The sequence below is a fragment of the Myodes glareolus genome, chromosome 12 (genome assembly GCF_982192425.1).
Source record: "Myodes glareolus chromosome 12, mMyoGla1.1, whole genome shotgun sequence".
NCBI classification, from domain to species: Eukaryota; Metazoa; Chordata; class Mammalia; order Rodentia; family Cricetidae; genus Myodes; species Myodes glareolus.
In genome coordinates this window covers 20,856,895-20,881,046 of record NC_142037.1, presented here as the reverse complement: position 1 = coordinate 20,881,046, position 24,152 = coordinate 20,856,895, and the positions used below count along the sequence as shown (strand labels likewise).

Below are 24,152 nucleotides of genomic sequence, written 5' to 3'. Positions count from 1 at the left end.
GTGTTGACATCATTTTCTTCTGTGAATTCATATCTTAACCACGTTTGTGCACCAACTTCTTTGCTCTCCCCTCGTCGCATGGTTGCTATCTTCAAATACTTCTCAGTAAGCCTGCACATACCTGTGGACTAACTCCATTTTTACAGCACATATATGGGCCAGAGCTCAGTCCTGAACAGTACTGATTTAGTCTGAGAAGGGTGCCTTCTTCATTTCTGAATTCTTCGTCAAATTTACCAGGATACAAAGGGAAGGAAAGTTCACAAGCCCTTCCTTAGTACTCTACTCACCCCTCGAAGAAATATCTGTGGTCCTCGGAAGTCCACTGTTCTCTGAGGCTCCTCCCAGGTCTCCTGGTCCAGTGCCCCAATGCCTCTTAAGCCAGCTGTTATCTCATCTCAGAACTGCATTCACCTCTCTTTACCTTGCCCGGAGTGACTCAGGAGATGACACATGACATTTCCAGCACCCGGAACTTTAGCATAGGATCAAATGTTGTGTGCCTAGATCTGCAGAGTCGCTTCCACTGCATCAGGTCAGCTCATTGCTTCTCCTCGGGGTATAATCTTTCCCCAGAGCCCTCCTGTGAGCTGAGTCACGAACATCCACTAAATACGACATTCAGCCTGTGCTCCTAGTCATGTACGGCAGCCTGATAACTTTTAAAAACAATTTCTTTTTTTTTTCAAGGCCCACAAAGCATAGGACTTTTTATTTTTACAACCTGTGCCTAAATTGGGTGTTCATGCAGTTATAATATGCTAGACAATATGAAATGATTTGTACCTTAACCAACTTACATGTAGAATCATTTGACATTTTCTTCTTTTTTTGTTAGTAAAGATCATTTATTCTCCATTTCTTTTATTGTCTGTCTTTAATTTCATTTTTAGATTATTTTATTTTATTTTTTTTAAAAAAGGAAACATACTATCTTTTTTCATTTTGCATACCAATCCCAGTTCTCACTGCCTCACCTCTTCCTTTTCTCTCCTCCTAGCCCCTACCCACCCCCATCCACTCCTCAGAGAAGGTAAGGCACATTGTTTTGGCGAAGGTCCAAGTCCCTTGCTACTATATCTAGGCTGAGCAAGGTTTCCATCCAAAGAGAATAGGTTCCCAAAAAGCCAGTACAAGAAGTAGGGATAAAACCTAGTGGCACTGACAGTGGCCCCTCAGTCTGCCCTAGCCATACAGCTGTCAATCACATGCAGAGGGACTGGTTTGGTCCTATGTTTGTTCCTTTTCAGTCAGGCTGGTGTTGGTGAGCTTCCATTAGCTCAGGTAGACTGTTTCAGTGGGTTTTTTTCTCTTTGTTTATATTCTCACTCCTCCCACTCTTCAACTGGACTTGGGAGCTCAGCCCAGTGCTCTTCCGTGGGTCTCTGCCTCTATTTACATCAGTTGCTGGATGAGGGTTCTATGGTGATGTTAAAGTTATTTATCAGTCTGACTACAGGGCAAGGCCAGTTCAGGAACCCTCTTCTCTATTGCTTAGGGTCTTAGCTAGGGTCATCTTTTGGATTCCTGGGATTTTCTCTAGTGCCAGGTTTCTTTCTAGCCCCACAATGGCAAATGGATGGAACTAGAAAAAACCTTCCTGAGTGGGGTAACCCAGACTCAGAAAGATGAACATGGTTTGTAGTCACTCACAAGTGGATACTGGCTGTAAAGCAAAGGATATGGAACCTTTGGTTCATGATCTTAGAGAAGCTAAGGAACAAGGTAGACCCTAATAAAAATATACCTATATCCACCTGGGAAGGGGACATAGACAAAATCGCCTGATAAAATTAGGAGCATGGGGGTAGGGAGAGAAGGGAGGAAGTAAAGGGAAGAGAAGTATAGAAGGAGCGACTGGCTGCGGCCCAGCTCCCGGCTAGCTTTACCCGAAATAATTACATGGAAACTGTATTCATTTAAACACTGTCTGGCCCATTGTCTCCAGCCCCTTATTGGCTAACTCTCACATATTAATTAACCCATTTCTAATAATCTGTATATCACCATGCGGTTGTAGCTTACTGGGAAGATTCTAACCCACGTCCATCTTGGAGAGGAGAGCCATGGCATCTACCTGACTCTGCTTCTTTCTCTCAACATCCTGTTCTGTCTACTCCACATATCTAAGCTGCTGTCATATCAAAAGCTAAGGCAGTTTCTTTATTAACCAATGAATGTAACACATAAACAGATGACCTGCCTACATCAGAGAAGGATTGAAGGGGAGGATGGAGGAGAACTTGAGGGAATGGGATAGTCGAGATGGAGGAAGAACAGAGGTGAGAGCAAGAAAAAGATCTTTTGATTAAAAACAATTTCTTACATGTACTCTATGCTTATTAAACACTCTCTAAAGGTCTCACCTCCCTAATGTCCCTGTCCACCCTAGGTTCTCCCCACAAATCTCTCTCTCATGTTCATATCTATGTGTTTTGTTTTATGACCCCAGAGATTAACAATGACCATCTGTGTCACTGCGGGTTAGGAACAATTCATTGGAGCCTGGTAGACCCATCAGTGGATACAAACTAAGGACAGTGGTTTGCTCCTCTCCAAGAATCTATCAATAGCCCATAGCTGAGAGATGAAGAGTGGGGCCTTGTAAGCCCCTTCCTCTTCCTTGACTGATTACTGATAGGGCTGGTCTCCTGTGGGCCCAATCCTAGTAACTACAGTTGGTGTGAACTGATGATGGCAATAATTGTATCAAGTCTAGCGAAAGGTATTCCGTAGCACGTCACCCTACCTCCTAGCTCTTACATACTTTCCATGCCCTCTTCCATAATGCTTCCTTAGCCTTAGTGGGAGTTGTATAAGCACCTTAACTACGGGTGGACTCGCAATAATCACCTATTTGTGGATCTTGGGCAGCAATGATTCTCTGAATTCAACCACCATTCATGGTAAGGAGAGGTGTCTCTAATTAAGACTGGGATCCCATTTTCTCTATGGGGGAAAGCATAGGAATTTGGAAGTCAGTTTGCTGCTGTGGCAGTTCAGTTAACCACCAGAAAGGGCACTCCCCTATGGGCCTACTACATCCGCTGTAGGGTATTAGCCATGATTATAGCACCAGGCGTGGGTTTTCTGCAGCCCATGGTATGGGTCTTGAATCTGATCAGAGGTCAGTTAGGGACTCTCAAAACAATGAAGTTGTTATTGCACTGGGGGACACATCTGGTTTTCCACATAGTTTCTTTATACTTTCTTTATCTCAGTTAGTTCTTCCTTCCAACCCAAACCTATAGCTCCCATCCCCTGCCTCTCTTCCAGCCTAAAACTTTCACTATTCCCTTTCTTTAAGACCTCCTTTAAGGTAAATTCTCCCCCTTAATTATTTCAGGTTTTTCTGGCTTCTATAGTTACTCCATGTTAGATATACAAAACCAAACATCCACAGAGCTAGGCTCTTCATATGAGAAGAACATAGTTTTGGTCCTTTGAGGCCTGGGTTAGGTCACTCGGAAAAAAAAATCCAAATTCCATCCATTTTTCTACAAATTTCATTTTTCTTATATGTACATCTTTATTGCCTATTCATCAGTTTACTGCTTCCATTTCCTAGTTACTATACATCAGTTAGACTGCTTCAATTTCCTTGTTACTGTAAGAAGGGCAAGACAAGGCTTTGCGTGACCAAGCATTATAACCACAGATCATAAGAGTATAAAGTGGTTAGTTCATTGTGTCTAAGTACTCAAGGACATAGGCAAAGAAAATAAAGGGCTCTGAACAGTGTTTTTGTTTATATAAGGATGACTGGTATGCTGCGTATTTAATATGTTCTTTCTATTCTTTCTTCTCTCTCAACCACATTCTATCACCTGCTTCCTATTAGAATAAATACATGATGCTCTCCCCATTGTCTACACTAATGATGGCCATCAGGCTCAATCAGTCTACCTACCACCAGTTTTTCTAAATAAAATGGACACTCTCACATCCCTATGTTTTACACAGTACAGATGAGTGTGTTTGTGCTTTTCACATGTGTTTCATGGACCTCAAAGCTGACAATAACACCTGGCTGTTTATAAGCACAGGTTTATGATCCCTAAACAGGTCCCCTGGCCTTTGTGTTGTGGTCTTGCCTCTGAGGATCAGCTTTGGAGGGTGGGGTAGGCACCTCATCATGGCATCCAGAACTCTCAGGATCTGGTCACAGATTCAATACCAGCAGAGAACAGAGTCATGAAAATTTTTGATTAGGAAGATAAAGCTTGACCAGGCCTGCTTGGTGGTTTTCAACCCTCCCTTTCCCCAACTTTGGAACTATAAAAGTAGGGACCAAGCAGAAACACACTAGAGGCTGATGACAAACTGCACTAGTGGAAAAATGCATGCCCTACTCCTCCAGTCAGCTTTTCGAAGTGGAGCTAGCGTGTTTTATCTCTCTCTCTATCCTGTGATAGACAGAACCTTTTAAGTGCCATCCTGGGGATATCTCTTAAGTCAAGTGAGAATGAAAAATTAACTCCTCTTCACATAATCTCATCAAAATACTATGTTCATAGCAGCATTGTTTGTAATAGTCCAAACATAGAAATAGCCTAGATGCCCCTCAACTGAATAATGGATGAAGAAAATGTGGTACATTTACCATTTATACAATGGACTACTACATAGCAAGTAAAAAATGACAACTTGAAATTTGAAGGCAAACAGATGGATCTAGAAAACACCATATTGAGTGAGGTAGCTCAGAGCCAGGAAGACAAATATAATATGTACTCACTCATAAGTGACTTTTTGACAAAAAACAAAAAAACCCAGCCTACAGCTCAGAACTTCATAGAACCTAGACAACAAAGAAAACCCTAGGAGAGACATATATGGATCTATGTAGGAAGGAGAAAAAGACAAGATCTCCTGAGTAAATTTGGAGCATGGGGGTCAGGGGAGAGTGTAGAAGGGGAGAGGAGAGGAAGGAAGGAAAACACAGAAAATGTATAACTTAATATAAACAATAAATAATAAATAAAAGCAAGAACAAAAATACTCGTTGTGGTAGGCTGCTCTTTTCTGACCTTTCTTTAGCATTGAGGAAGATAGGAGGAGGGATTGAAAAACTGTCAAAATGAACTGCCATCAGCAACATGAATGACAATTATGTTTTGAAATGTAGGATGATAGTGCATGGGGGAGGGCAGAAGAAGAAGATCAACAGGGAGGAAAGATCAAAAGATGCCTGGAGTGGCCTGAACCCATGGGAGGTAGGGTGGTATGGGGAGCAGTCACTCAGCTATAGTCCCATTTTCTCTGCCAGCACTGTGTTGGGGTTTCCTGCAAGTACAGACTTGCAGGAAACTAGGGGTTCTTTGCTCCAGAGGAGATTAATGGTGGTGGGAGTCAAAACCACACTCCTGCCCTTACATGGCCCATCTGGAGGTCCTCATTGACAGAGGCTACACTTCCAGCTGGGGAGGGTTTCTCATAAGTGAAGAATTTGTGATGACAGTTGCACACTGTAAGGGAAGGTCGGTGACTTCTCTTTGTGTAGAGAAATGCATGAACCAGAGTCACAAAGGGGCAGGGCCCCAAGGAAAGTTCTCAATCCTGCTCATCTCTAGACAGACTCCTACTTATAATGGGAAGACAAAGGGAACACAAAGCCACCATTGGATCATTTTCTCTGTCATCTCCATTTTCAGAGGACAGAGCTCTGAGGAGGGCACCAGTCAGGACAAACTGCTGCCTCCCTCCTATCCTGGTATAACCAGAGCTCTCAATCATGGACTGGGGTGTATAGTATGAGGCGACGCCCCAGTGGGCAGGTAACTACCGGATGTGAAACTTCCTACAGCACCTCCCCCTTTTGTTTAAATAAGAGATTTCTATGCCTAATACAAAATTATATACAATAAGAACAAATATATCCAATAATTATTCTATCCTAACTAGTTTAAGTCTTGTATAATAAGTAACTTGGCCAAGTCATGAGAGGAAACCAACTACAACTATCTAGTCTTCAACTCCATCAAAGATCAGAGAAGGGAAACAATATTAAGCAGGAAGTGCAATCAAGCAACTTCCAAAATGTGCAACAAATGACAGAGACAACTGGCTACCTGGGCAATCACCCAAAGTCTCATTTGCAATGTTTAAGCAACCAACTTTGGCTAAGGCCTAGAATAACTGACAGATCATTTTCAGAGGCAGGAAAAATTTCAAAACTGTCTTACCCTGTCTTGGCAAATTTGACAGTCCTACTTATTCATTTCTGGATACCATGTATTTTGACAGTGGCTGAGGAATGGGCATTTCTTTTCCCAAAGGCCAGTTTTGCCAAGAAGAAAATAAGCTCCAAGTGGAGTGTCTTCAGTGCTCAACATTTTCCCGGGAATAGATCAGTGCTGCCAAGAGCAATTGTGTCTCGCTTCAACAGAACCCTAAGTTATTTAAATGCCATATTCTCCAGCTCTTTGAAGTGGTTGAAGATTATCTATCTATGCAGAATATAATCTCTATGTATCTAAAGAACCTGATTTGTCTAACTGTGACAAACACAGATGACTATTGATCTATAATTCTTAATACCTATATAACTTAAAGACTAAGACAATAAACAACTATGCAATAAATGGGGACAATGACCTCAAATGTAAACAATGTATAAGTATCTTGATCAGAGGTAGAAATGTACATTGCAATATGATAAATGCATATCAATATATAAAAATGTTTTAAGCAGAGGTAGAAACATGCATGCATACAATATTCAATATAATTTAACTTTGTATCAATATACAAGAATTTATGCCAATGTAATTGTCTATAAATAATAACTTACAAGTATTAACTCTATTACTCACTATTATTATTAGTGTGAGTAAACTCATATTAATGTATTATTCCATCCAAATTCCCCCCTCTTTTAAGCCAATGTAGCTCATGTGTCAGCTCTCTTTTTCTGGCTTATATAGTATAAGAGGCCATGCTCCAGTGGGCAGGTAACCACTGGCTGTAATACTTCCTTCAACAGGGGTGTAACTTAATAATAGAGCCCCTATACCACATTCAAAACCATGGGTTCAATCCAAATACTGGAAGGGGGTACAGTTCTCAGTGCTGTGGTTTTCTGAGCTTGTTGCTTCTGGGAAGGCAGTGGTTCTGGGAGCTCCATCTCAAGTACAATTGGGATCTCAAGTGGCTCTGGCCTGGAATAGAGAAGGCCTGGTGTCCCTTGGCTCAGGATGAGTCCTCATGAGAACAGCACTTTTGACTGCTTCTTTTCTCTCTCAACAGAGAAATTACTATCACTCTTGGGGCTCATGATATAAGTATAACAGAATTTATATAGGAGAAGATAAAAGTAAAAAAACAAATTGTCCCGCGCTACCGTCTCGCCAGCAAGAACCACACGGAACACTAGGATCCTTCTGCAGAATAGCTTTATGTCTCTTGGGAGCAGAGCATAAGCCAACACGGCCGTGGGGACCCAGATAAGATGGAACCCATCCCTTATAAAGGAAACAGACCCTGCCCTGGACGTGTCATTCCCGGATTGGCTGACTGCTCCCAGTCCCAGGTGAAACCTCGGGAGTAGGCAGGGACGCAGCGGTAGAGAGTTACAAAGCACGTGCGCTGAGATTAAAGGCGTGTGCCGCCACACCTTGGGGTCACAGAGGTCAATCTCTACCTTTGTTCCTAGAAGCAATGGAGAATGTGGTCCGGCCCTCCACATATCCCCCTTTTTTTACTTCTTTGCAGAAAGGCAACTCCCTAGGAAGGTAAAGATAGAGGTCGCACTTCCCAAAATGAAAACATAAAAATGGGCTTACACGGAATCTGTCCCTAGGCTCATGACACCTGGAACCTATCCGGCCTGCCCTCTGCCATTTTTCTGGGAAAGGGAATATACAGCAGAAAACCCTTAAGCAGAGCGACTTATCTCTCAGAGAGGGCCATTCTCTGTGCGATGCTCTTCAGCTCGACAACCTTCAGGGCTAGCTAAGCCAAGCACTCCACCCTGTGCAATGGACCACAGTCCTAGGGGTGCAGGAGCTGGTTGGCTTAAACCCTACTGCTTTAGATAACCACACATCAGTAGAGGCCCCCTGTTTCAGGGCAGCCAGCGCTTGTGCAATAACCACTTTGTCCCTACAATTTTAGGATTTGAGTCAGCAGACCATCCATAGGAAAAACACTAATCCATAGCATAGGACTGTTCCAAAACATTTCCACCCCCACCCATTCTTTGAAGTAGGGGAATGAGAGACACGGCCCAGGACTGAAGTCCTATGGCCAAGCTTATAAATCATCTCTAGGACAGTAGGGAGGGGGCCCAAAATCTTATTGGTTGTAAAAAATCGGGGAGACACAGCCATCCTATGGTTGACTGGTAACAACTTCAGGAAGGCTGAGAGTGTCCTCCATCGGTGCTCTGTCATCCATCCGCAAAATGGCAGGAGGAACAGCAGCCAGGTCCTCAGGCGAATCCGTGTGTTGTGGATCACTCTTCACTGTTCGGGTCAATCGCTCTGGCAGCCAGAATGGGCTTTCTTGATCCTGTGAGAAAACACAAACAGCTCCCCTGGATCTCAATAAGATGGGATCCGGGCCTTTCCATTCATTAGAAAGCACATCTTTCCACTTAACCTTTTTGACAAGGCTTTCCATGCTCTTACAGCTGTATCGGCTATCTGGCGGTAGGCGCCGTAAGGGTAGTTTGTCTGGGCAGCGGCATAGTGCCCTCGCCCAGTCAGGAGGTCAAATGTCCATTGCTGTTGTTCTGGAATTAAGGCCTGAGCGTTAGCTCTGGCCTGTTCCTGGGCTGCCTCGTGCCACAGCGCTTTCCATTCCAAATATTGACCCATGCTGATGAGCGATGCTTTTGCAACTGTTTCCCAGTCCGCTGGAGTCATGGCAGACAAGGCCAATCTATCCAACTGGGCTAAGGTAAAATTAGCAGTCACTCCATACTTTCTGACTGACTCTGCTAATTCTTTGATTTGATTGTACTCCACAGGTGCATGTAATCGCCCGTTTTCCCCTTCATAAACGGGGAAGGCCAAGTGTAGCTTTCTCTTGACCTTATCAGGGATAAATGAAAAGGTCTTTGGCCCAAGGCTTTCCTCATAAGGAGGCGCCGAAGGGGCAATTGAGGGAAGATGTAGCCTATAATGAGGCGGATGGACCGTTTGGGATAACCTCATGGCCCTGCCGTTGGCTAATTCTACTTCCTCCTCTGTATCCATTTCTCCTTCCTCTTCTCCTGCAGAAGACTTTTGGCCTTGTGGGCCAATATTCTCCCCCATTTCTACTTCCTTAGAATTCCTGGAGGGTCCTTTTTCCTTAATTTTTTCTCTCACGCGCGCGTCTAACCTCCCACTGCATTCAGTTTCTGATATTCTGTCCTGAATTTCCTCCGCCCTTGCAACAACCGCTTGGCAAGATTCATCTTTTAAGCAATTTTTGATGGAAAATAAGAGAATTGCTAAGATAAGCATCAAGGCCTGTATGAAACCTTCCCAATGCGGAGACAAGTCGAGCTCAAAACCGAAAAATCCAGGAACAGACATTACCTCTCTGATATGCAGACCCTGCAGTTCTGAATCCTTCCTGAATCCAAAGTGAATCCAAGAGATCCCCGTCGGTGCGGTGGTCAAGATTCCTCGGCGTCCCGAGGGCTTCGGCACCAGATGTCCCGCGCTACCGTCTCGCCAGCAAGAACCACACGGAACACTAGGATCCTTCTGCAGAATAGCTTTATGTCTCTTGGGAGCAGAGCATAAGCCAACACGGCCGTGGGGACCCAGATAAGATGGAACCCATCCCTTATAAAGGAAACAGACCCTGCCCTGGACGTGTCATTCCCGGATTGGCTGACTGCTCCCAGTCCCAGGTGAAACCTCGGGAGTAGGCAGGGACGCAGCGGTAGAGAGTTACAAAGCACGTGCGCTGAGATTAAAGGCGTGTGCCGCCACACCTTGGGGTCACAGAGGTCAATCTCTACCTTTGTTCCTAGAAGCAATGGAGAATGTGGTCCGGCCCTCCACAACAAATCATTTACTGACACTACAAATTCAATACCAAACTTTATGACATCATGTTGCTGAAGGTGCTGTTATTTTTTTTTGTCCTTTGAAATCCCCCCTTCTTTACTCTCCTCCTGACTTCTAATTGCCTCTTGTTAAACCCATTTTCTCAGAACCCATCCCTGAATTCCATGTCTTTACCACTCCAGTGGGTAAGAACCCATGTCATGACAGCATCTTTCTCTGGGTAACAATGTTTTCTCTTCTTTCCCCCATAGCTTCAGAGGAAAGCTAAGCTGAGCTCTGCTATGGCTAAAATTCCCCTGTCTAGTTCATGTGACTCTTTTAAACCTGAAGATATGTGCCTGGCAGCTGACTGGGGAGGAACTGGAGTGATAGAACCCTTGTCAGTTAAACCAAGGAAGGTTATATTGCAATTTCAGGAATAGAGGCCTGTAAATACTACTTGAATTACAATGATGTTGTCCAGGTCTATGTGGGCAGTCCAGGAAACATAAGACCAGCATACAATGTGAATACCCAGCAACGTTCCTCCCCACATCAGGAGACAGTGTCAGAGAAGGAAATGGGCCAAGCAGCTCTCCACTGCAGTGACTAACACCTGTGTTCTTAGGCTGCTAGTTCTCTGGGAACTGCAATTCTCCCTCTAGGTCTCGTACCCCTTCCAAGCCCTTCCTGTAACCTTCCCACAGGGTTCCAGAAGAGAAAAGAGGAGAGTGAAGTGAGACAATCTAAATATTGAGTCAAGACAGAAGAACAAATTCAACCCCTAACTCATGGCTCACAGGGAGCCAGAAGTCCTCACCCCACTCTGGGATTAGCTATGGTGACGGGTCTGTAGTTGGGGAATGGTGATTTCTGCTCACCTTTTTTTAACCAACAGGGAGACTTTGGGAGACCTCACTGTGTGCTGGGATGGCCCATGGTATTGTATCTTATAGATGTGGAGATACAAAATTCTCTGCAGTCTTCACTCAAATCTCTCTATATTTGCCCTGGGTTAATGAAGTTATAAGACCATATAGCTGGCCCTGTGAGTTCTGTGGAACCCTGCTACACAGCCTGCTCCAATACTGAGAGAACCTAAGAAGTGAGTCAGCAGCAGCCCTGTGGCTGGACAACCAGACATCCCACTCTCTAGGTCCTCCACGTGGAAGAAAAACCAGAGGCCCCTCCCCAGCTCCCTCGAGTTTTCCTGCTAGCACCTCTACCCACCCTGCTCCCAACCCGCTTGTTCACTATAAGCTTGTGGAATGCTACTACAGAGCCTGGTCCAATACTGAGTGGACATAATAGCCGCCAGTAGGGAGTTTTCCTGCTAGTCCTCAACCCACCCCACCCACAGCCTGCCTGTTCCCTGCGAGCTCCATGTAACATTCCTACACAGTCTACTCCAATGCTGAGTGGACCTAAGAGACAGACACAGCAAGAATTGGACCAAGACACCAAGACACTGCTGGCCTCATCTGAAGAAAGAGATGGGCAGGTGCCAATGCAAGAATTCATCCAACATCCTTAAAAGCAACATGGTAACTCCAGAAACCAGCAGACACACAACAGGAAGACTTTATCATCCTAATCCAGAAAAAGTAAAGAAAATGACTTAAAACTCAACTTTATGAAAATGATGGAGACCTTTAAAGAGGAAGTGAAAAACTCCCTTAAGTAAAGTTAACCAAAACTCCCTTAAAGAGAAGACAAACAAAAAACTGGAAGTAATTAATAAATCTATAAAAGAAACCAAAGGAAACCAAAAAAGCAATCAAACAGGTGAAGGAAACAGTGCAAGACTTGAAGACTGAAATAGAGGTAATAAAGAAAACTCAAATCAAGGGAATTCTGGATATAGAATATCCAGGTAAAAGAACAGGAACTGCAGAGACAAGTATAACCAATAGAATTTAAGAGATAGAAGAAAGAATCTCATGCACTGAAGATACTATAGAGGAAAGAGACTCATTGGTCAAAGAAAACATTAAATCCAACAAACTCTTAACACAAAACATTCAGGAAATCTGGGACACCATGGAAAGATTAAACCTGAGAATATAGGGGTAGAAAAGGAGAAGAACTCCAGCTCAAAGGCACAGAAAATATATTCAACAAAATTATAGAAGAAAGTTTTCCAAACCTAAGGAAGGATATTCTTATGAAGATAAAAGAAGCTTACAGAACACCAAATAGACTTGATAAATAAAAACCCATTTCCTTGTCATGTAATAATCAAAACACAAAACATACAGAATAAAGAAAGAATACTGAGAGCTGCAAAGGAAAAAGATCAAATAACATATAAAGGTAAGCCTATCAGAATTATACCTGACTTCTCAATGGAAACCATGAAAGGCAGAATGTCCTGGATTGATGTGCAGCAGACACTAAGAGACCATGGATACAAGCCCAGACTATTATACCCAGCAAAGTTTTCATTCACCATTGATGGAGAAACAAGATATTCAATGACAGAAAGTGATTTAAACAATATGTATCCACAAACCCAGCCTTAAAGAAAGTACTAGAAGGAAAACTCAACCCAAGGAAGCTAACTACACCCACAATAACACAGATAACCCCCACCTGCATAATCTAAAGAAGGGAAACACACAAACACTACTATCAAAAAATAACTGGAGTTAACAATCACTGGCCATTAATATCACTTAATATCAATGGACTCAATTCACCTATAAAAAGACATAGGCTAAGAGAATGGATACAAAAACAGGATTTGGCATTCTGTCATTTACATGAAACATACATTGACCTCAAAGTCAGACACTACCTCAGAGTAAAGGGTTGGGAAAAGGTTTTCCAATCAAATGGACCTAAGAAACAGGTATGGTTATCTTAATATCTAACAAAATTGATTTCAAACTAAAATCAATCAGAAGAGGTGGAGAAAGGACACTTTATACTCTTAACAGGAACAATTCATCAAGGTGAAGTCTCAATCCTGAATATCTATGCCCCTAATACAAGAGCACCCACATATGTAAAAGAAACATGACTAAAGCTTAAATCTCACATCAAACCCCACACACTAATAGTAGGAGATTTCAACACCTCTCTTGTCAATGAACAGATCAACTGGACAGAAATTTAACAGAGAAATAAGAGACCTAAGAGATGTAATGAATCAAATGGACTTAGCAGACATCTATAGAACATTCCACCCAAACAAAAAAGGATATACCTTCTTCTCAGCACCTCATGGAACCTTCTCTAAAATTGGTCACATTCTCGGTAACAAAGCAAACATCCACAGATACAAAATGTTGGAGGAACCCACTATGTCTTATTGGATTATAATGGAGTAAAATTAGAATTCAACAACAATACTACTGCCAGTAAGCTTACAAACTCATGTAAACTGAATAGTCAACTACTGAATTACTCCTGGGTCAAGGAAGAAATAAAGAAAGAAATAAAATCTTGAATTCAATGAAAATGAAGGCACAACATATCCAAACCTATCGGACAATGTAGGTGGGTCTTCTGTCTATGTGTTACTTTCATTGGTCAAATAAAGAGACTGCCTTGGCTTTTGGTAGGGCAGCAGCTTAGACAGGCGGAGTAGACAGAAGAGAATGATGGGAGAAAGAAGCAGAGTCAGGTAGATGCCATGATTCTCCAGCCCGAGTTGGACATAGGTTAGAATCTTGCCGGTAAGCCACGAGCTCGTGGTGACATACAGATTATTAAAAATGGGTTGAATCAAGATGTGAGAGTTAGCCAATAAGAGGCTAGAACTAATGGGCCAGGCCGTGTTTAAATGAATACAGTTTCCATGTAATTATTTCGGGGTTAAACTAGCTGGATGGTGGGAAGCGACTCGCCGCTCCTTTTGCTACAATAGGACACTATGAAAGCAGTGCTAAGAGGAAAGTCCATAGCACTAAGTGCCCACATAAAGAAAACAAAGAAAGCTCACATTATTGATCTAACAGCACACCTGAAAGCTCTAGAAAAAAAAAAGAAGCAGATTCACCCAGGAGGAGTAGAAGACAGAAAATAATCAAATTGAGGGCTGAAATTAACAAAATAGAAACAAAGAAAACCATACAAAGAATCAATGAAACAAAGAGTTGGTACTTTGAGAAAACCAACAAGATTGATGAGCCCTTATTCAAACTAGTCAAAAGGTAGAGTAAGAACATTCAAATTAACAAAATCAGAAATGAAAAGGGGGACATAACAATGCACACTAAGGAAATTCAGAGAATCATTAGGTCCAGCTACAAAAAACTGTACTCCACGAAATGAACAATTTTTTAGATAGATATCATATACCAAAATTAAATCAAGACCAGGTGAACAATTTAAATATACCTATAAGTCACGAGGAGATAGAAGCTGTCATTGAAAACCTTCCAACAACAACAATGACAAAAGCCCAGGGCTGAATGGCTTTAGTACAAAATTCTACCAGAACTTTCAAGAAGAGCTAATACCTATACTCCTCAAAGTGTTCCACACAATAGAAACAGAAAGGTCATGACCAAACTCTTTTTATGAGGCTACAGTTACCCTGATACTAAACCCACACAAAGACTCAACCAAGAAATAGAATTACAGAACAATCTCACTCATGAACATGGATGTAAAAATTCTCAATAAAATACTGGAGAACTGAATCCAAGAACACATAAAAAAAATCATTCAATATGAACAAGTAGGCCTCATCCCAGAGATGCAGGGCTTATTCAATATACAAAAATCTATCAATGTAATCCATCATATAAATAAACTGAAAAAAAGACCACATGATCATTCCATTAGATGCTGAAAAAGCATTTGCCAAAATTCAACATCCCTTCATGATAAAGGTCTTAAAGAGAAGAGGATAGAAGGATCATGTCTAAATATAATGAAAACAATATACAACAAACTGACAGCTAACATCAAATTAAATGGAGAGAAACTCAAAGCAATTTCACTAAAATCAGGAACAAATCAAGACTGTCAACTCTTCCCATATCTCTTCAACATAGTTCTTAAAGCTTTAGCAATAGCAATAAGACAACATAAGGAGATCAAGGGCATTCAAATTGGAAAGGAAGAAGTCAAACTTTTGATATTTGTAGATAGCATAATAGTGTAAATAAGTGACCCCCAAAACTCTACCAGAGAACTCCTACAGCTGGTAAATACCTTCATTGATGTGGCAGGATACAAGATCAAAATCAGTAGCCCTTCTACACACAAAGGATAAAGACATTGAGAGTGAAGTCAGAGAAACATCATTTTTCACAATAGTCACAAATAACAAAATATCTTGGGATAACACTAACCAAGGAAGTGAAAGACCTATTTGACAAGAACAAATAGTTCTTTAAGTCTTTGAAGAGAGAAATTGAAGAAGATACCAGAAAATGGAAAGATCTCCCATGCTCTTGGATAGGAAGAATCAACATAGTAAAAACGACAATCCTAACAAAGGCAATCTATAGATTCAATGCAATCCCCATCAAAGTCCCAACACAATCATTCACAGACCTTGAGATAACAATAATCAACTTCATATGGAAAAACAAAAAACCCAGGATAGCCAAAACAATCCTGTACAATAAAGGAACTTCTGGAGGCATTACTATCCCTGACATCAAGATCTATTACAGAGCTACAATAATGAAAACAGCTTGGTATTGGCATAAAAACAGAAATGTTGAACAATGGAATCGAATTGAAGATCATATATTAATCCACACACCTATCAACACCTGATTTTTGACAAAGAAGTTAAAATTATACAGTGGGACAAAGAAAGCATCTTCAACAAAAGGTGCTTGAATAACTGGATGTCAATCTGTAGAAGAATGAAAATATATCCATAACTATAACCATGCACAAAACTCAAGTCCAAATGATTTAAAGACCTCAATATAAATGTGACCACATTGAACCTGACAGAGGAGAAAGTGGGAAGTAGCATCAATGCATGGGACAGGAGGCCAGTTCCTAAATATAACCCCAGTAGCACAGATCCTGAGAGCAACAATACATAAATAGGACCTCCTGAAAATGAGAAGCTTCTGCAAAGCAAAGGGCAAGTCAATAAGAGAAAACTGTAGCCTACTGAATGGGAAAAGTTCTTCCCCAATCCCACATCAGACTAAAGACTGATCTCCAAAATATATAAAGGACTCAAAAAATTAGACCTTAAAATTTTATATAACCCAATTAAAAATGGTGTACTGAACTAAACAGAGAATTCTCAACAGAAGAATTTCAAATAGCCAAGAGACACTTAAGGACATGTTCAACTTACTTAGCTATCAGGGAAATGCAAATCAAAACAATTCTGGATACCATCTGACACCTGTCAGAATGTCTAAGTTTAAAATCTCTATTGTAGCTTATGCTGGAGAGGATGTGCAGGTATAAATGCAAACTTGTGCAATCACTTTGGAAATCAGTGTGGTGGTTTCTCAGAAATCTGGGAATCAACATACCTCAAGATCCAGCCATACCACTCTTGGGAATATACCCAAAAGATGCTCAATCATACTACAAAAGCATTTGTTAAACTATGTTCATCAGAGTAGTATTTGTAATAGACAGAACCTGGAAACAACCTGGATGCCCCTCAACTGAAGAATGGATAAAAAAGTGTGACACATCTACACATTAGAGTACTACTCAGTGATAAAAAAGCAATGACATCTTGAGTTTCGCTTGCAAATGGATGGAATTAGAAAACAGTATCTTGACTGAGGTAACCCAGACCCCCAAAATCGAATATGATATGTACTCACTCATAAGTGGATACTAGCCGTAAACAAAGGACATGGAACCTATAGTTCATGATCCTGAAGAAGCTAAGTAATAAAGTGAACCCAAAGAAAAACATATATAGACCCACTTCGAAATTGGAAGCAGACAAGATCATTGGACAAAATTTGGGAGCATGGGGGCAGGAGGTAGAAGTAAGGGGAGAATGGGAGGGTTGAGGAGAACTCGAGGGAATGGGATAGTTGAGATGGAGGAAGAACAGATATGAGAGCAAGGAAAGAGATATCTTGATTGAGGAAGCCATTATGGGGTTAGTAAGAAACCTGGCTCTAGAAAAAATGCCCAGCAATCCACAAAGATGACCCCAGCTAAGAACCTAAGCTATAGATGAGACGGTGTCTGAACTGGCCATACCCTGTAGTCAGACTGACCATTATCTTAAATATCACAATAGAACCTTCATCTAACAATAGATGGAAACAGAGACAAAAACTCACATTGGAGCACTGGACTGAGCTCCCAAGATCCAGTGGAAGAGTGGAAGGAGTAAGAGTATGAACAAGCAAGTCAAGACCATGAGGAGTTCATCCACTGAGACCGGTTGCCTGAGCTAATGGGAGTTCACCAACTCCAACTGGGCTGGGAGAGAACTAGCATGGGAACAAATTAGTGTTTCTGAATGTGGTTGACAACTGGGGCAGACTGAGGGGCCACTGATAGTGATACTAGGATTTGTCTCTACTGAATGTACTGGCTTCTTGGGATCCTATTCTCTTTGGATGTAAACCTTGCTCAACCCAGATGTAGTAGGGAGGGCCTTGGACTTTCCACAGGGTGGGTGCATTGCTCTCTCTTAGGATTGGAGGGGTTGGGGTGGAAGGGTGTGTGGAGGGAGTGGGAATTTGGATTGGTAATTTTTTAAAGTAATAAAATAAAAAAATAAATAAATTGGTGCTTCCAGAAAAAAAAAAGATCATATACCTGAAAAGCACTGCCAACCTTAGTCAGGGTGTCCAAGTCATACCTCTTCTGGTACCTCTTGGGATCTAAAATCCAGTCCCCAGCCTGTCCCAGCCTACCCTCAGCCTGTCCCAACCTTTTCCCAGCCTGTCTCCAGCATGTCCCTACTTGTAATCAACTGTATCCAGCCTGTCTCCAGACTGCCCCTACCCTGTCCCAAGCATATCCCCAGACTGTCTGCAGTCTGTCCCAGTCTGCCCACAGTTTGCTCCCAGCCAGTCCTCATCCTGCCCTGAGCCTGTGCCCAGCCGGTCCCAGCCTACCCCTAAGAGGATCTCAGGGCAAGAAAAGGCTCTGGTTACTGAGTTTTCCCTGTAATGCACTGCAATAAAGATATGACCTTGAGCAGCTATGAGACTCCACTCTGTGCTCGAAACTGAGTCAGTTCCTCACCCAAACCTAGACCCGCTCTAAGCTAAATAAAGAATTGTTTGTGGACACTCTCAGGCCAAGTTAACAATCTTGACCACTGGTTTCCTGTCACAGGATATGTGACTGTGGATTACTGAATATTATCTTGCATACACACGAGTGTACTGTAAGGTTTCACATCCAGAGTAATTTGCACTGCTCTGCTGTTTTCCTCCACTGTCCCTCCTTCTCCTCTTCTCTCTCCATGTCCTCACCTCATCTTTCCACAAATCCCAATGCCTTAGCCATTGAATCTCTGCCACACATCATAGCAAATTCCTGTGTCTAGCTCAGAGATGGCTGTTGAGAGCTTGTTTCCCCAACACCTGATCCACTGGCATCCTCCTCCCAGTATTACACCTGCAGCTAGAGGAAAGGTTGACCTCGGAAGTCCCTGGAAGGTGCGTCTATGGCTGCAGCAGTCACAACAGGGGAGCCCCAGCTCTTTCTGAATCAAATGCCAGGCAGAACTAGCCATTGGTGGGAAGAGGTCCTCAAGAACTGAAGTATGGATATGGCTCTAGAGCTGTTTCTGAGCCACCCTAGTACAACTGTCATCTTCCTCAAGGATGACACAGTGACTTCTAGCCTTTCAGAAGAAGAATGCCTGAGTTATGTGCACTTCTAAGTGGCCTGCTCTGATCTAAGTCATAAAGTTCCCATTGTCCTCAGTCAAGGGAAATAGGGCATTAGCTGCAGGGTGCTGTGCAGTCTGAAATTGAGGAGACCTTACTTGAGGTCTACTATACCTCAGAGGGATCTGCCATGATGGGCTTGACCCTTGACTTCTGTACTGTGAGATATTGCTGGTAAGCCCTGGTCAGGAAATGAGTACCTCCGCCTTCCTACTGCCCACCCATCCACACATGTGGCTCCCTGCTTCATCACTGATCAGTCTCAGTATAGATTTCAAAGTACAAAACTTACTATAAACTTTAACTCTATGATGAAAAAGACCATGTGTAGAGTAAACAATCTGGAAGGATCTTTAAAAAAATAAAGAATCTGTGTTGGATTATAGTTACAATGGTGACTTTGTTTTTTTGTTAGTTATTGTTTTTAACTCTTCTTTATAGTTGTATAGTTAGATGATATGGTCTTTTTTCATTTTGATTGAGATTGGTTTGGTTTGAGCATAGCCTCACTCCATAGCTCAGACTGACCTCCAATTCATAATCCTTCTGTCTAAGTCTCCCAAGTGCTGGGACTACAAGCAATCTCCATTACCATTGGCTTATACAAAAGTCTCAAAGGGTGAAATAGAGAGCAGAGACAGTAGCTACGGGTTTTCTTATGAGATGTGAACACTTGATAACCTGCAGCTAAGGCCACACTGTGTCTTTACCTTAATAGTCTAAGAACAATATGGACTTAGAACAACTCTTTTTTCCTAGAGCTAAGCAACTGGATGTGGGAGAGAATGATTGCCTTACTCTTCAGTCTGGGTCACAGTAATAATGTGGCAGATGGAAACTCCTGAGAGCTGGGCTGAGGTCACATTCGAAAATCTGAAAGGCTTCCAGAAAGGACACCACTACAGAACAAATCACACCACATGAGCCCCTGGTGTCAAAGAAGCAGTTGGTGGTGACCCAGAAGCTTCAAAATCAAGAACCTGATCACAACCACATTCACAGTTTTGGTGGATGCAGACCATAGTGGCCTGTCTGATGATCCCTGGGAATGAGAGAACCACAACCATCTCATGAGGTCAGCAAGGGAATCGTGCAGACAAGGTTTTGCATGTGGTGGCTGCTGTAGGAGAGATGTGCAGACCAGTTTAATAAAACCTCTCTGTGCACCCTTAGCAGCAGACACTCACTGAGGTGGTCAAAGCAAGCAAAGTCAACAGCATCTTAAGGATTCAATGAAAAAGGAAGTCATCAGCTTCTTATCCTAACCTTGCAAAAGTGGAAATGAAATCCAAGAGTCAGCAAAAAAAGGCGAATCTTCAGACCAAAGTAAATGCAAGTGAGAAGCATTTGCAGGTGACCAAAGAAGGTTTATCTTCAGAGGAAAAATAAATTAGCAGTGAGGAGAATCCAGTCTCTCATTATGTGGGAAAACAAAGAAGCCAGACTTGATGAATGCTTTGCAGCTGGTGTCATCATCTGTCCCTATCTGTTCACTTATTGATCAAAGGCATACTTTATCAATTATTTTGTGAATAAAAGTTTTTGCAGCTCTGAAAACATTTTTTAAGAAGGAAGGATGTTAGGACATATATTTTTTACGCTGTGATATGTCTTTGCCAAAGCATCTTCTGATTGGAAGAAATAAAAGGCCAATGTCTAGGCAGGAAGAGGTTATATGGGACTCTTGGGACAGAGCAGATTCTGGGAAGAAGAAAATCAGACTCACCAACCAGACTTAAGGAGGAAAGAAAAGATGTAAAATTGAAAAAAAGTAATACCATGTGACAGAACCTAGATTAATATGAATGGTATAATTCCAGTTATAAGAACTAGTGGGACAAGCCTAAGCTAAGGCCAAGGTTTCACAATTAATAAGAAGTCTCCATGTCATTATTTGGGAGCTGGCTGGAGGGACAGATTAAGGCTTGCTACAGAAGTTGTGTCATTTTATTTTTTGAAAGTAATTTTATTAAATTATAAAAAGTTTCCATTTACGCCCCTCCTCCCAACGCCCTCCCACTCCCCCCCCTCCCTCTCCTCCTCCCTCTTTGTCCCCAAGGGCAGTCAGGGTCTCCTGCCCTGTGGGAAGTCCAAGCTCCTCCCCCCTCCCTCCAGGTCCAGGAAGGTGAGCATCCAAACAGACTGGATCCCAAAAATCCAGTATATGCAGAAGAAACCAGTCCCAGTGTCATTGTCAATGGCTTCTCAGAAAGACTGCAGGCCAGCCACATTCAGAAAATCCGGCCACATTCAGAGAATCTGGTTGGATCACATGCTCGTTCAGTCGCAGTCCAACTGGCCTTGGTAAACTCTCATTAGATCCGACCCCTTGTATCAGTGGGTGATAGTATCCCTCGCAGTCCTTCGTCATTTTCTGCTCCTCATTTGGATCTTGGGGGGCTCAGTTCGGTGCTCCAACGCGGGCCTCCTTCTGTATCGCCATCCAACGCCAGATGAAGGATCTATGGTGATAAGCAAAATATTCATCAGTATGGTCACGGGCCAAGGCCGGTTCAGGCACCCCCTCCTCTGTCCAGAGAACAATCTGGGGATCTCTCCTTGGACCTGGGATCCCATATATAATCAAGTTTCCTGTAAACTCTAAAATGACTCCCTTAGTTGAAATATATTCTTCCCTGATCCCACATTCATCCTTCCTCCCTTCCCCCCATCTCGGTCAACCGAGCTTTCTCCATTCCTCCCCTACTCCCTTCTCTGTAACCCTCTCCCCTTCCAACAACCCTCCCACCCCCCCCACCCCCCATGCACCCAAGGTTACCTGGGACTCTTGACTATTTCCTACCTCCTGGCGGATAGCTAAATAATCTTCATCAGGTTCGTCTTCTTATTTAGCTTCTCTAGGATCACGAATAATAGGCTCAAAGACCTTTAATTATGGTTAGAATCCACTTTATGAGTGAATACATACCGTGTTCCTCTTTTTGGGTCTGGGTTACCTCACTCAGTAAAGCGTTTTCTATGTCCATCCATTTGCATGCAAAATTCAAGATGTCATTGTTTTTTACCGCTGAGTAAAACTCTAATGTGTATATGTTCCACACCTTTTTTAACCATTCTTCTATTGAGGGGCACCTAGGCTGTTTCCAGGTTCTGGCTATTACAAATAGTGCTGCTATGAACATAGTTGAACAAACACTTTTGTAGTATGTTTGGGAATCTCTAGGGTATATTCCCAAGAGAGGAATTGCTGGGTCCTGAGGGAGGTTGACTCCCAGTTTCCTGAGAAACCGCCACACTGATTTCCAAAGTGGCTGCACAAGTTTGCATTCCCACCAACAATGGATGAGTGTTCCCCTCATTCCACATCCTCTCCAGCATAGGCTATCATTGGTGTTTTTAACTTTAGCTATTCTGACAGGTGTAAGATGGTATCTCAAAGTGGTTTTGATTTGCATTTCCCTGATCGCTAAGGAGGTTGAGCATGACCTTAAGTGTCTTCTGGCCATTCGAAGTTCATCTGTTGTGAATTCTCTGTTCAGATCAGTACCCCATTTTTTAATTGGGTTAATTAGAGTTTTAGTGTCTAGTTTCTTGAGTTCTTTGTATATTCTGGAGATCAGACCTTTGTCTGATGAGGGGTTGGTGAAGATCTTCTCCCAGTCAGAAGGCAGCCTTTTTGTCCTACTGACAGTGTCCTTTGCTTTACAGAAGCTTCCCAGTTTCAGTAGATCCCATTTATTCATTGTTTCTCTTATTGTCTGTGCTGCTGGGGTCCTACTTAGGAAGAGGCCTCCTGTGCCTAAATCTTGTAGACTACTTCCCACTTTCTCTTCTATCAGGTTCAAAGTGGACGGATTAATGTTGATGTCTTTAATCCATTTGGACTTGATTTTTGTGCATGGTGATAGATATGGATCTACTTTCATTTTTTTACAGATTGACATCCAGTTATGCCAGCACCATTTGTTAAAGATGCTTTCCTTCTTCCATTGTATACCTTTAGCTCCCTTGTCGAAAATTAGGTGTTCATAAGTTTGTGGGTTAATATCTGGGTCTTCTATTCGATTCCATAGGTCGACTTCTCTGTTCTTATGCCAATACCAAGCTGTTTTCAATACTGTAGCTCTATAATAGAGTTTGAAGTCAGGGATGGTAATGCCTCCAGAAGTTCTTTTATTGTATAAGATTGTTTTGGCTATCCTGGGTTTTTTGTTTTTCCATATAAACTTGATTAATGTTCTCTCAAGGTCTGTGAAGACGTTTGGTGGGATTTTGATGGGGATTGCATTGAATCTGTAGATTGCTTTTGGTAGAATTGCCATTTTTACTATGTTGATTCTCCCAATCCAAGAGCAGGGGAGTTCTTTCCATTTTCTGGTATCCTCCTCAATTTCTCTTTTCAAAGGCTTAAAGTTCTTGTCAAATAGGTCTTTCACATCCTTGGTTAGAGTAACCCCAAGATATTTTATGGTGTTTGTGGCTATCGTGAAAGGTGATGTTTCTCTGATTTCCCTCTCCGTTTCTTTATCCTTTGTGTATAGGAGGGCCACTGATTTTTTGGAGTTGATCTTGTATCCTGCCACGTTACTAAAGGTGTTTATCAGCTGTAGGAGTTCTTTGGTAGAGTTTTTGGGGTCGCTTATGTACACTATCATATCATCAGCAAATAACGAAAGTTTAACTTCATCCTTTCCAATTCGAATCCCCTTGATCCCCTTATGTTGTCTTATTGCTATTGCTAGAACTTCAAGCACTATATTGAAGAGGTATGGAGAGAGTGGACAGCCTTGTCGTGTTCCTGATTTTAGTGGAAAGGCTTTGAGTTTCTCTCCATTCAATTTGATGTTAGCTGTCGGCTTGCTGTATATTGCTTTTATTATATTTAGGTATGATCCTTGTATCCCCAGTCTCTCCAACACCTTTATCATAAATGGGTGTTGAATTTTGTCAAACGCTTTTTCAGCATCCAATGAAATGATCATATGATTTTTTTCTTTCAGTTTATTTATATGATGGATTACATTGATAGATTTGCGTATGTTGAACCATCCCTGCATCTCTGGGATGAAGCCTACCTGATCATAATGGATGATTTTTCTAATGTGTTCTTGGATTCGGTTTGCCAGTATTTTATTGAGAATTTTCGCATCGATGTTCATGAGTGAGATTGGCCTGTAATTCTCTTTCTTGGTTGTGTCTTTGTGTGGTTTTGGTATTAGGGTGACTGCAGCTTCATAAAAGGAGTTTGGCAGTGACTTTTCTTTTTCTATATTGTGGAATACATTAAGGAGTATAGGTATTAGCTCTTCCTGGAAGTTCTGGTAGAATTCTGCATTGAAACCATCTGGTCCTGGGCTTTTTTTGGTAGGGAGATTTTTGATAACAGCTTGTA

General features: G+C 42.1%; 1 pseudogene; it reads left to right on the top strand.

Moving 5' to 3' along the window:
- Positions 1-2,265: 2,265 nt before the first annotated feature.
- LOC146892257 (mast cell protease 4-like) lies at positions 2,266-11,078 on the top strand (annotated as a pseudogene).
- Positions 11,079-24,152: the final 13,074 nt, after the last annotated feature.